General features: G+C 34.7%; 1 pseudogene; it reads left to right on the top strand.

The window, feature by feature from the left end:
- Positions 1-1,113: 1,113 nt before the first annotated feature.
- LOC144289934 (armadillo repeat-containing protein 1-like) lies at positions 1,114-10,991 on the top strand (annotated as a pseudogene).
- The last annotated feature ends 459 nt before the right edge of the window (positions 10,992-11,450 follow it).

The following is an 11,450-nucleotide window of genomic DNA, read 5'->3' as shown; positions in this document are numbered from 1 at the left end:
ATTAAACAGTGTTAATATAGAACAATGTTAACATACATTAATTTGATCACTGTTCTCAAATATTTATGAAGCTCCTACTATACACGAAATGCCATTAGAAAATAAGCAAAAGAATCTTTCTCAGTACAAATCTTTCTCTGGAGGAACTGATGCCCATCAAATCATAGAATGGATGCATCTACATGAGATATTTTACAGCATTGAGTCCAACACTCACATTTAGAGACCAGGAAATTAAAGACCAGTGAATTAAAGAACAAATGTCAGAATCTCCAAATCCTGGGCCTTGGCATAGCAGAAGAAAAAAGACATATTAAAAAATATAGTAAAAACCAAACTGTGATACAAGGGTTAATGTTTATATGTTATCACAAAGTACTAATAATGCTATGTGTGTATAAAACTTTATTTCTGTAAAGTGACTCAAAATCCACTTCTATATTATTTTGAAATTACTACTTTGGTACCCAAAGTGATGTCTTTGGTGTTAATAGAGATCAAGATGCTCACCAGAACTTGAAATATGTTCACATTATCTAGTTGTTTAAAGAAATAAGTCAGCTTGATGTGCCACATTAGCTTCCCACTAGAAAATCTTGTTTTTTGTCTCTGAAGCTTTCTCCCTATGCATAGCTCCTGTCAAAATATTTCACATGTAATCACAAAAGTTTGGCCAAATATCTCATACCTGTCTTCACTGTTTCTGTTCCAAATAGTTGCTAGTAACACTCATCAAATATTGAATAAGCAATATGCTAGAAAAATCGCAACACCTTTAGTAATCACCTGTTTCAAATAGCGTGGTCCCAAAATAGCAGTTAGTAGAATATGTGTAATTTTATAACTAGTGTGCTTGGCAGTAATACTAAAGTCAACATTTGGTAATAAAGTCATTTCTGGCAATATGTGTTATTTTTTTATCAAAGACAATACATTTATCATGTCTGAAGGAATTCTCACAAACCATACATCGGGACAGAAAATATGTAAGACTATGGAAGGCACCTTTATATATGGCTCTTAATAATTAATTTTTATCACTCTTCATTAAATAAATTGTTCCTCAGATGTTCTTCTCTTAAAGTCATTTGGCTCCCTTGGGGTAAAGAGAAAATGGCAGAATGGATCCAGGAAGGCAGTTTTGGAGCAGATGCATCTCTTGGTCCCCGCAGCCTCTTCCTTCTTGGAAGAGCTTTCATCAGTGATTTGGCTTTAAGGATAAGAGGCTGCCCCTCAGGAATGTGTCCGTGCTGCAAAGAGAATACTCTGTAACCACAGTACTTAGGGTCGCTAAGTAACACAGAAGAAAAAAGAGATGCATCTGTCTCAGTGAATCCCTTGTGACCACCATATTATGACTGTATAGGCGACATGGTGTTGAACATGCTGTGTAGATAAAGCCCTGTTTCAAGAGAAGGAGGATCAACCATGTAAAAGGATGATACCGGGTCAAATAATAAAGGCTGAACAATGTCCTTTGGATTTATGGACATGGAAAACTGTAGAAGCAGTGACTTGGTGGTGTGGTTGGAGGAGCTTGGGGGGTGACTTGATTCAAACCTGACCTCTTGAATGCAGAATGTTCTGTCAAGAATGTTCTCTCTTTAGAGAGAGGATCATACCATAAGAATGCCATGTTTTCTTTTCCATTTTGGACACTTAAATGGCAAAGGAAGCACTGCAGTTGATCGCAGGAAATTAAATTAATATTCTGTGGTATACTATAAAAAGTGAAATTTTGCCATGTTTTTAAATAAATAAATCATGTATTTTATAAGTTAAAAAAGTCATCTTCCTGGTATTATTAGCCTTGTTAGAGTGTACTGGGCCTAGTGACCTGCTTCTATTGAAAAGAATATGCTAAGTGTGGCGTGATATCACTCCCATAATCATGTTATAAAGCTCTGTGACTCCTGCTTGCTAGCCTTCTCTTTCTGATGGCAATCTCCCTTGTCTTGCATACTGTGATTTGCATATTGCATATTGCTCTATAGAGAGGTCTGTGTGGCAGGGAACTGAGGGAAGTTTCCATACAACAGCCTGTGATAGGCTGACATCTCAGCGTGAAAACAGGAGGAGCTAAATCCTGACAATGGTCAGATGACTAGGCTGTAAGGTGGAATCAATCTAACCTTTTGATGACTCCAGCTAAACTGCTCTCAGAGTCATGGTTCACAGAAGCTAGGAGGTCATACATGTGTATTGTTTTATACCTGTAATTTTGGGGGTAATTTGTTTCACAACAGTAAATAACTAATAAATTGTCCTAATGAAAATACGTATTCGAGTGACAATGTTCATCATGATGTGCCATGATAAAATTGGTTTCCAAATTATTATTACCATGGAATAAATTGCCTTTCTCTATGTCACTATTTCAGGAATCAGGAAAAGAATCAAGGTATAAAAAATTGAGTTGACAAATATCTTCTTTCTAAGGGGCATTTCCATTTAAAAAGAAAAAGCTAATAGGAAAGACAATTTAATTTCAATAAATATCATTTAAAATTAAATTGCATTGAAAGGCACCTGATTGCATTGAAAGGTTCCTTCCAAGAACCAGCCCACCAACCCTGATTGTGAGACATAAATGTACCTTGAATTTTTACTAGGGAGTAAAATGATTCTTGGAAGATGACAAAGGTTCTCTTCACTACGACAATGCCCATCTGCAAGTTATTTCAAGGTTCTGAATTCTCATCTCAGCAGAAAATTAATTACAAGAATATCTCAGCTTTTAATGGATTTTAAATGATCTAAAAACTCTCTTGTATTTTTAATATATAATTCTTTTATATTAATAGCAGAACAGATATGACGAATAAACTTTATGAAGCATACAGCACATCAATAACTCTCCATGTATTTGAAGTCTTTTGCTTACATTTTTTAATGTATGCTCTGAATAAGATTAATTTTCTCCTAAGAAGCCTTTGCAATCTAGCTGAAAATACTTAATAGAAATTTGTGTAATTTCTTTAGAATGAATGCTGGCTAATTTTCCTATTCTTGCTTGTTTAGCATAACTCTTTTTGTTCAAAATGTATCTGAAAGTCATTTCCATAGCTATAATACAAATATTTTCAAGCATAAGATAATGTTTTGTTTGGTAATCAAAATGGCAAAATGATTCTAATCAGTGGCAGTATTATATACAAAAGTTCCAAATAAGTTATGAGACACAAGAAACCATTGAGGAGTGTTTACATTTATAACGATTTGGTAAAAATGTATTTTTTGTTAGATGTTGCAAAACTGCAACATTATACCAATGACATATTTCACCAAAAGTAGACAAAAATATCATTTAAAGAAATAATCAACTGTATAATCTGACCATGGGTCAACTGTACCTTACTTTTAGTATCCAATAAAATAAAGATAATATCATAATATAATAATAGCTATCTCAAAGGATTCTTGTAAGGAATAAATGAGTTACTGTAAGTACAGTGTCTCAAAAGTGCTTGGCACATATAAAGTGCCATATATGTATTATCCATTATTTTTTTATCATTTCGAGTAGTACAAATATGGCAAGGAAAATAGAATTGTGTTGTTTGCTGCAAATATGCATTCAGATATATTAGCTATGAAATGATGTAACAAATCAAAATTTTATATGCTGCTCTAAGTACAACTTGTTGTATGATTAATTTAGAGTGAGAAGCTCAGTCTCCAAGTGAATATATTCAGGTTATGATTTCATGGGGTGTGAGACATGAGGCTCAATGCTCAGCGGGAAGTCAGATTGGGGATTCACTACCTCTGCCTCACCTCACTCACATGCACGCTCACTCTCTCTCTCTAAAATAAAGTAAGTAAATATTTGAAGACTGACCTTGAAATTTAGGCTCATGCAGAACCCTGTACGCCAAGTAGATTCTATACTTGCCATCAGTTAAATTCAACTTACTATGGAAATAAAGTGCTGAAAACGACTGTTTTTTGAAATTCCAAGTTGTATAATAGAATGCAGTTACCCTTACAATAGTATATTACTATATGATATATTAAATAGCTGTGATGCTCTCTCTACAAGAATACCTTAAATTTATTAAGAATGCTAGAATTTTATATTGCCAATTAGAAATGATAGAACACAGTTTTTATTTTGGTATATTTTTAGAACCATGTGAAAAGTAAGTTATTAACTCATTAGAAGTAAATCATTGGGTTATGACATTTTGTAATTGCTTAAGTATTTATTTTTAAAAATAAGGTAACACAATATAAGTGAATTTCACATATTAAATATTATATAAAGTGCAAGGAATAATCACTAATACATGTTTTATGACTTCTTAGTAAAACACAAAATTATGCTAAATTATAACTTGTGTGAAATATTCTACTTCAGTTCTGGAGAAACTTCTACTAGTACAATATTTCCTCCTTATCCATGTGGGATATGTTCCAAGACTCCCAGTGGATACCTGAAACCGCAGGTAGTACCAAATCCTACATATACTGTTTTTCCTATACATTCATACCTACAATAAAGTGTAATTTATAAATTATCACAGTAAAAGATAAATAATAAAATTGAACTATTATGAAAGTATACTGTAATAAGTGTTAGGGGAATCTGGTTTCCTCTTAGAAGATCGTGTACTGTGCTCACCCTTCTTCTTGTGATGATGTGAGAGGATAAAATCCCAACATGATGAGATGAAATGAAGTGAATGACGTGGCTCTTGGGATGTAGTGTTAGGCTACTTTTGACCTGACCATATCTCAGTAGGTGGATCATCTGCTTTTGAAGAGAGCATGGTTGACAGTGGTTAACTACAACTGTGAAAAGCAAAACCACAAATAAGGGAGGACCACTGTATTCATGAATTCTTCTAAAAGACACATTTGTTTCATATCAACTCAGATATGTTGCTATTATATTACTATATACATGTATACCCTGAATGTAAAAAGTGAGTATATACATAATGCTAATTAAGAAATCCTGTCTTTGGGATCCCTGGGTAGCTCAGCAGTTTGGCGCCTGCCTTTGGCCCAGGGCTTGGTCCTGGAGTCTCGGGATCGAGTCCCATATTGGGCTCCCTGCAGAGAGCCTGATTATCCCTCTGCCTGTGTCTCTGCCTCTCTCTCTCTCTCTCTCTCGAATAAATAAATAAAATCTTAAAAAAAGAGAATGATTAAAAAAAAAAATCCTGTCATGAGGGATGCCTGGGTGGCTCAGTTGGTTTAGTGCCAGGCTCTTGATTTTGGCTTAGGTCATGATCTCAAGAGTCCTGAGATCAAGCCCCGCTTCTGCTCCATGCTTAACAGGGAGTCTACTTGAGATCGTCTCTTTCTCCCTCTCCTTCTGCTCCTTCTCTGCTTTCTCTCTCTAAAATCAATCAATCAATCATTTAAAATATGTAAAATAAAATAAAATAAAATAAAAAATCCTGTCATGAATTAACTGTATTATCAAATAACACTAAGAAATTAAGCCTTTCTAACTTGGATTGAATTTCTTTTTTCAAGCAGATGCATTCACTTATAACCATTTCCATCATTCATTATATCTTGACTCAGTGTAATAGAAGACCTTGGTCACTTTTTGCTAACCACAATACTGGACATATGTTTTGTCTTCTCAGCATACATACATTATGTTTCTCTATTGGAAATACTCCCGTTTTCCTTTCCAAAGCCACCAAACCCTATTTTCCTCATGATTCAAGGATCAGAAGGTGGTCCAGCAAGATTCAATTTCAAAATACTTTCTGCAATATGGAGAAAGAGAACCCTTGTTTCTGTTTGTAGCTTTGAAATGAAGAGGACAGAGATTCGGAGATCATCTTGCCAACTTGGAATAGAGGAGGCCTCTGCCTACTTGAGGCTAAAAGCGATATAAGTAAAAGTAAACCTAAGATTTGAGAAAATGCAGTTCCTGCAGACAAATTTGAACTCTTGGAACCTGTCATTCCTAAAGCTGAAACCCTATGTTTTCCTTTCAATGAACCTACAAATTTGCAGTTTGATTTCTGTTTTTATTGCCACAAAAGAAGAGTCATAAATAGTTCAGAAATACTGCTTACTAAAGTATCTTTTAAACAGAAATGTTTTATAAAAAGGAAAACTCAAATTCTCTTCAATATGAATTCTTTGAGAAGAAACTAGATCAATTAAGTCTTTATGTATTAGAAGCCTTCTAATTCTATGCCATGATAGATACAAGTGAACTTGGTTTTTCAATTTGTGGATCACAGTGTGGTTATAATTTCAACCACAATATCTTTGAAAATCTAATTGGTTTCAATTAAGATAAGTTACTATAAGCTATTTCCACTGCATAGATGAAACTGAGAAAAACTGACAAGTTTCTTCAATCAAATACTTAAAAAACCATCCATAAAATAAATCAGTCTCAGCTACATCTTCTGATTTGGGTTTTATATCAGGTTTTCAAGGAATATTAATATAGTGATAGGGAGTGTCCAGCTATGCAACTGGAAGACTTAGAGGCAAATCTTATAAACCATGTGAATTTGAACAACTTTCTTCACACTCAGAAGTTTTAGAGTTTTTTTATGTATAGTGACATTATTTAACATCAAGAGTGGTAGCTGTGATTGAGACTGTACATGCAAGAATATTTTATAAACTGTTGAATTCTATATGAATGCCACACTACATGCATACATATATTCTATGTGTGTGAACATATGTATGTTAGGTATATGAGTACGGACACAATTAGTTTTTATAGAATCCTAGAAATTTTTTCTAGATTGTGTGAAGAAATTATATACTGTGGGATTTAGGAGCACTGTCTCTGTAGCCACACATTCTGGGTTCATGTCACATCTCTGCCACTTACTATGTATATAACTTTGGGCAAGTTTATCTTCTTAGGGCCCCCTTCCCTCATATGGAAATAATTTTCATTAATAATTTAATTAATACACATATAAAGCTTAGAATAGTTAGACCTTTGCTTAATGTATGATTAGAGCTCTACTACTATTAGCTTTTAGTTTGAACAATTATTAGGTAATTCTCTGTTGTGGTTTGCTCAGCCCTTGACTCAGATTCAATTTTCTCAGATATGGCCCTCTTAGGATTTTCCATTCTCTGTAATCTGGACAATATTCGTATACTTCTTCCATTTTCAGAATGCTGAAAATGTCAGGCATGACATCAAGGCAGAGAGCCCAGAGAAAACAAGTTGTCACATTCTTGCCCCTGGAAACAATCAAGTTTCTTAGATAGGTGACAACTTCCCCTTTGGGTGACATCAGTGGGCAACATATATTACATTTGCTTGTTTATCACTGGGTTTTCCCTGGTAGATGATGAGTTCCTTAAGGGCATGAGTCTTTCTAAATTTATCAGAGCAAACACAGGGTCTTTTAAGCTACAGAAGAGGAGTCAGAGGATTATAAAAAGGAGACAGACAAGGTGAGGAAGAAAAAACTAGGAGGGGGAAGTGGAAATTGTAGAAATTTACACTTGTTCATAAAGAATTGGAACTGGAATGAAAAAAAAAAAAAGGCAAGACATATTCTGACATTGATAATTCCCCAAAGGACTGAGGCAGAGTGTATAAAAAGGTAGCAATAAATTAAAGGTGTAGTGGTGGTGACATTAATAGTAACAGTAGAAACGGTTGGTGTCAATTTAAAAGGACTATTGTTCCTTAATCTCTAAGGTTATTGGTGGTCTTGCTAACACTCAGATATGTTTAAAGCAATTGTAGCTTCTTCCCACTGCTCCAGAAAACAGCAGAAATATTTGAAATTGTGCAAGAAAAGTAAAAATTTATTTAATCTTAGTGAAACTTTGGTGGTGTCAACAAAGGAAAAAATTTGAAAGACGATATTTACCTTAAGGTATATGGGAGCTATTATCTATCTATCTATCATCTATCTATCATCTATCTATCTATCTATCATCTATCATCTATCTATGTATATATATACACACATATATAAATAAAACCAACAACAAACCTTGAAGTGAGTTTTGAAGTTAGAATGGCCAAGCTCGTCATATTTGAATTTTCTTGAAAAGATCTTCTGCAGTAAATAGGTATGAAAATTAACGATTGACAACACAGGTCAGAAAAACCAATGATTTTCTTGATGCTCTCAATGATAGATGAAGGAGAGAATCTGGTTCAAGACTCAGGAGTTAACAGTTTGGTATTTTTATGATACCAAAGCCTGAAGATCATGGTATCAAGATGTCATGACCATGAAGACAAAGTCTGTAAGAATAATCGTAGATTTAATGGCATTAGAAGTGTCCTGCTTATTCCCTTGATCCCTCAAAAATATTAAATCATTAAGCCATACAGGATATATTCAATTGTCTGCAACCAGTAGGGAAGAATGTTTTAGTGTCATAATGAAGATTCACAAGAAAGGTATTAAAATACTTTCTCCCTTGATATCTCTCTCTCTCTCTCTCTCTCTCTCAACCTCTCTCTCTCTCTTTACATACATATGTAAACAAGAAATACAATGGTAGAACGCTGGGGATGAGATAAACTATTTTTGACTACAATTTTATATTAAATTCTCCTATTTTCAATGGAATTATTTAATATATATAACAATTATTCTAGCTAATAAAATGGGATATAATGCATAATGGAACATTTAATATATGAAACTAATTAATTACCACTTTTTGAATTTGATTCTAGTATTAAAACACATCAATGCTTAGTTATGAATCCATGAATACTTAAAACACAGAGGGTAACCAGTTATATATTTATGTATTAACATATGATCTTACATGATATTTTAGGATTGATAAGTAAAGTGTTAGACAATAAGACATTGGAGGGGCACCTGGGTGGCTCAGTAGTTGAGCATCTGCCTTTGGCTCAGGTTATGATCCTGGGGTCCTGGGATCCAGTCCCACACTGGGCTCCCTGCGGGGACCCTGCTTCTCCCTCCGCCTATGTCTCTGACTCTCTCTATGTCTCTCATGAATAAATAAATAAAATATTTTAAAAAATATATTGGCACTTACCATATCATCACCATTTAAAAAAGAATGCCATGAAAATGACTTAGAGAAAGATACGAGTCTAGATACTAAAAAAAACCCAAAATGCTAAAAAATGTATTGTACAGAGTAAAATTAAGGCAACCGTGTGTCAACAGGAACAAATAAAGACATTTTTTGGGCTATATCTTACTAATTAAAAATTCACTGATCTGTATATATATGCCCTCATAAGAAAAATGTCAAGAACTAACAGATGTTGCAGGGTCATGGGGGGAGAGTCTGTAGAGTCTTTTCCCACCAGTGTCCTCACTCTCTGGCTCCTAGAGTTAGCCTGGTCATTTGTCATTGCTGAGGCTGCAATTCTGAATGGTGGGACCAGCTCTGGGCCTACTGGGTCCCTCTACCTCATTCCTCTGTGTGGTCCTGATGGTGCAGCAGACAAACTCCTAAAGCTCTGGCATGAATTTAAGAAGATTTTACTTATGTATGGCATAGAAGCTGAATTCTTCCTCTACCACTGCAAATGAAGAGCCTGTTGCTCTCTCAGTAGTTAGCTATGGGATCTAGCAGCAGATCCATTAAATAGAAGAGCCATTGTCCAGGATCAGGAATGTCTATCTGGCCTTATTTTATTTATGGACCATCCCAACCACTCCTCCATCCACTCAGCTTTGCTCATTCTGTACTTGGAAGAATGCTGTGCTAACAGAAAAGATGAAAGGAGAACTTATGATGATGTTAAGTTTGCAAAATGTAGAGAAGACTACAAATCCAGGAGAAACAAAACTGCTACCTTCTGAAATTCTTCAGTCTTTCAATATGGCAAATGGTGATAGTTTCAGTGAAATGAAATCACATGGAAGGAAAGCTCAGTTTTTTGTTTGTTTGTTTGTTTTGTTTTTCTGGGGACTACTTACAAACATTCCAAAACAGTGGTTTTGGATTTAGATGGTATTGATGCTACATCTCAGAGAAATCTCTGTGAAGAGGGTTTGTTAAAAAGTAAAGGTGTTTATTTCTGTGCTTTTAGGTCTTTTATCTCTGTGGTAAGGGTCTCTCTGGTTTCTTCTATGCTCTTTTCAAGTGTCACATGCGCTCCAATTGGCATTATCAATAAAAGCCAAACTATGGAGAGAGCCCAAATGTCCATTAACTGATAAATGGATAAAGAAGTTGTGGTATATATATATATACACATACACACACATTGGAATATTATTTCACCATTAGAAAGAATGAAATCTTGCCATTTGCAACAATGTGGATGGAACTAGAGGGTATTATGCTAAGTGAGATAAGTTGGTCAGAGAAAGACTATACTGTATGATTTCATTCATGTGGAATATAAGAAACAAAACAGATGAACATAGGGGAAGGAAAACAAAAAGAGAGGGAAGCAAATTATGAGACTTTTAACTATGGAGAACAAACAAGGTTGCTAGAGGGGAAGTGGACAGAGGATGGACTAAATGGGTCCTGAGTATTAAGAAGTGCATTTGCTGTATTGAGCACCAGGTGTTATATATAAGTGATGGATCACTAAATTCTAGTACTGAAACCAATATTACACAAATGTTAACTAACTAGAATTTAAATAAAAACTTGAAGAAAAAAATAAAGGTGCCATTAACTCTACTTTTCAAATGGCTGTTCAAAGAGGTGTGGTATGGATGCATTGAGCTTTGGAAGCAGAAGCTCTGCATCAGCTTTAGAATCGATCCAGGTTATGAAGGCTCAGCAAGCTGTGAAAAGTGAAAGTGGAGAAGAGATACTGATCCCATTCCCAGACACACCTGTGGAAGTAGAACAGAATACAGAACTGCCTGACTACCTGCCTGAGAATTAGAGCCCCACAAGGAGCAGGACAAAGTAGTGTCCTAGGCTGACTCACATCTGGAAGGTAAAGTTACTGTCTGAGCAGAACTGCAAACTTTTTATCCAGATCATTTTATCGATGCCTTTGTTTGGTTTTCAAGAACTGTGTGAAACAACAAGGGGCCAGTTTTTCATTGTTGTGGTGAACTGTCAAGTGAAATTTGCAATAAGTTATCATGAAAATTTTTTAGGTTACATGATTGCCTATGCTGCACTTTACATTTTATTGGCCATTTAGTCCCACACGGTGGTAAGAAGGACATGCTACAGGTGGGGTTGCTTTGTTATAAAGGTCTTATAGAAAAGTGAAGGTATCTGTAACAGCATTTTTTGAAATAGAGTGTAAAATAATCTTAGGTAGCATATATTTTTTGAAGAAGAGAAATCATGTCCACTTCATTACTTCTATACATGGAATAGTATCTAGAACACAGAAGGTAGCTAATAAATATTTATTGTTTAAATACAATTATAGTATGAGTATTGGAATGCATTCATTGAAATAAGTAAATGCTTACTATGCACCCACTATTTTTCAGAATGATCAAGACTTAAAAAAATAAGAATGATCAAGACTTTTATAGGGATGCAAATGAAATGATTTA

This window comes from Canis aureus, chromosome 2 (genome assembly GCF_053574225.1).
Source record: "Canis aureus isolate CA01 chromosome 2, VMU_Caureus_v.1.0, whole genome shotgun sequence".
In the NCBI taxonomy this organism is placed as follows: domain Eukaryota; kingdom Metazoa; phylum Chordata; class Mammalia; order Carnivora; family Canidae; genus Canis; species Canis aureus.
The sequence above is the reverse complement of the archived record's forward strand: the minus strand, read 5'-3'. Positions and strand labels throughout refer to the sequence as shown.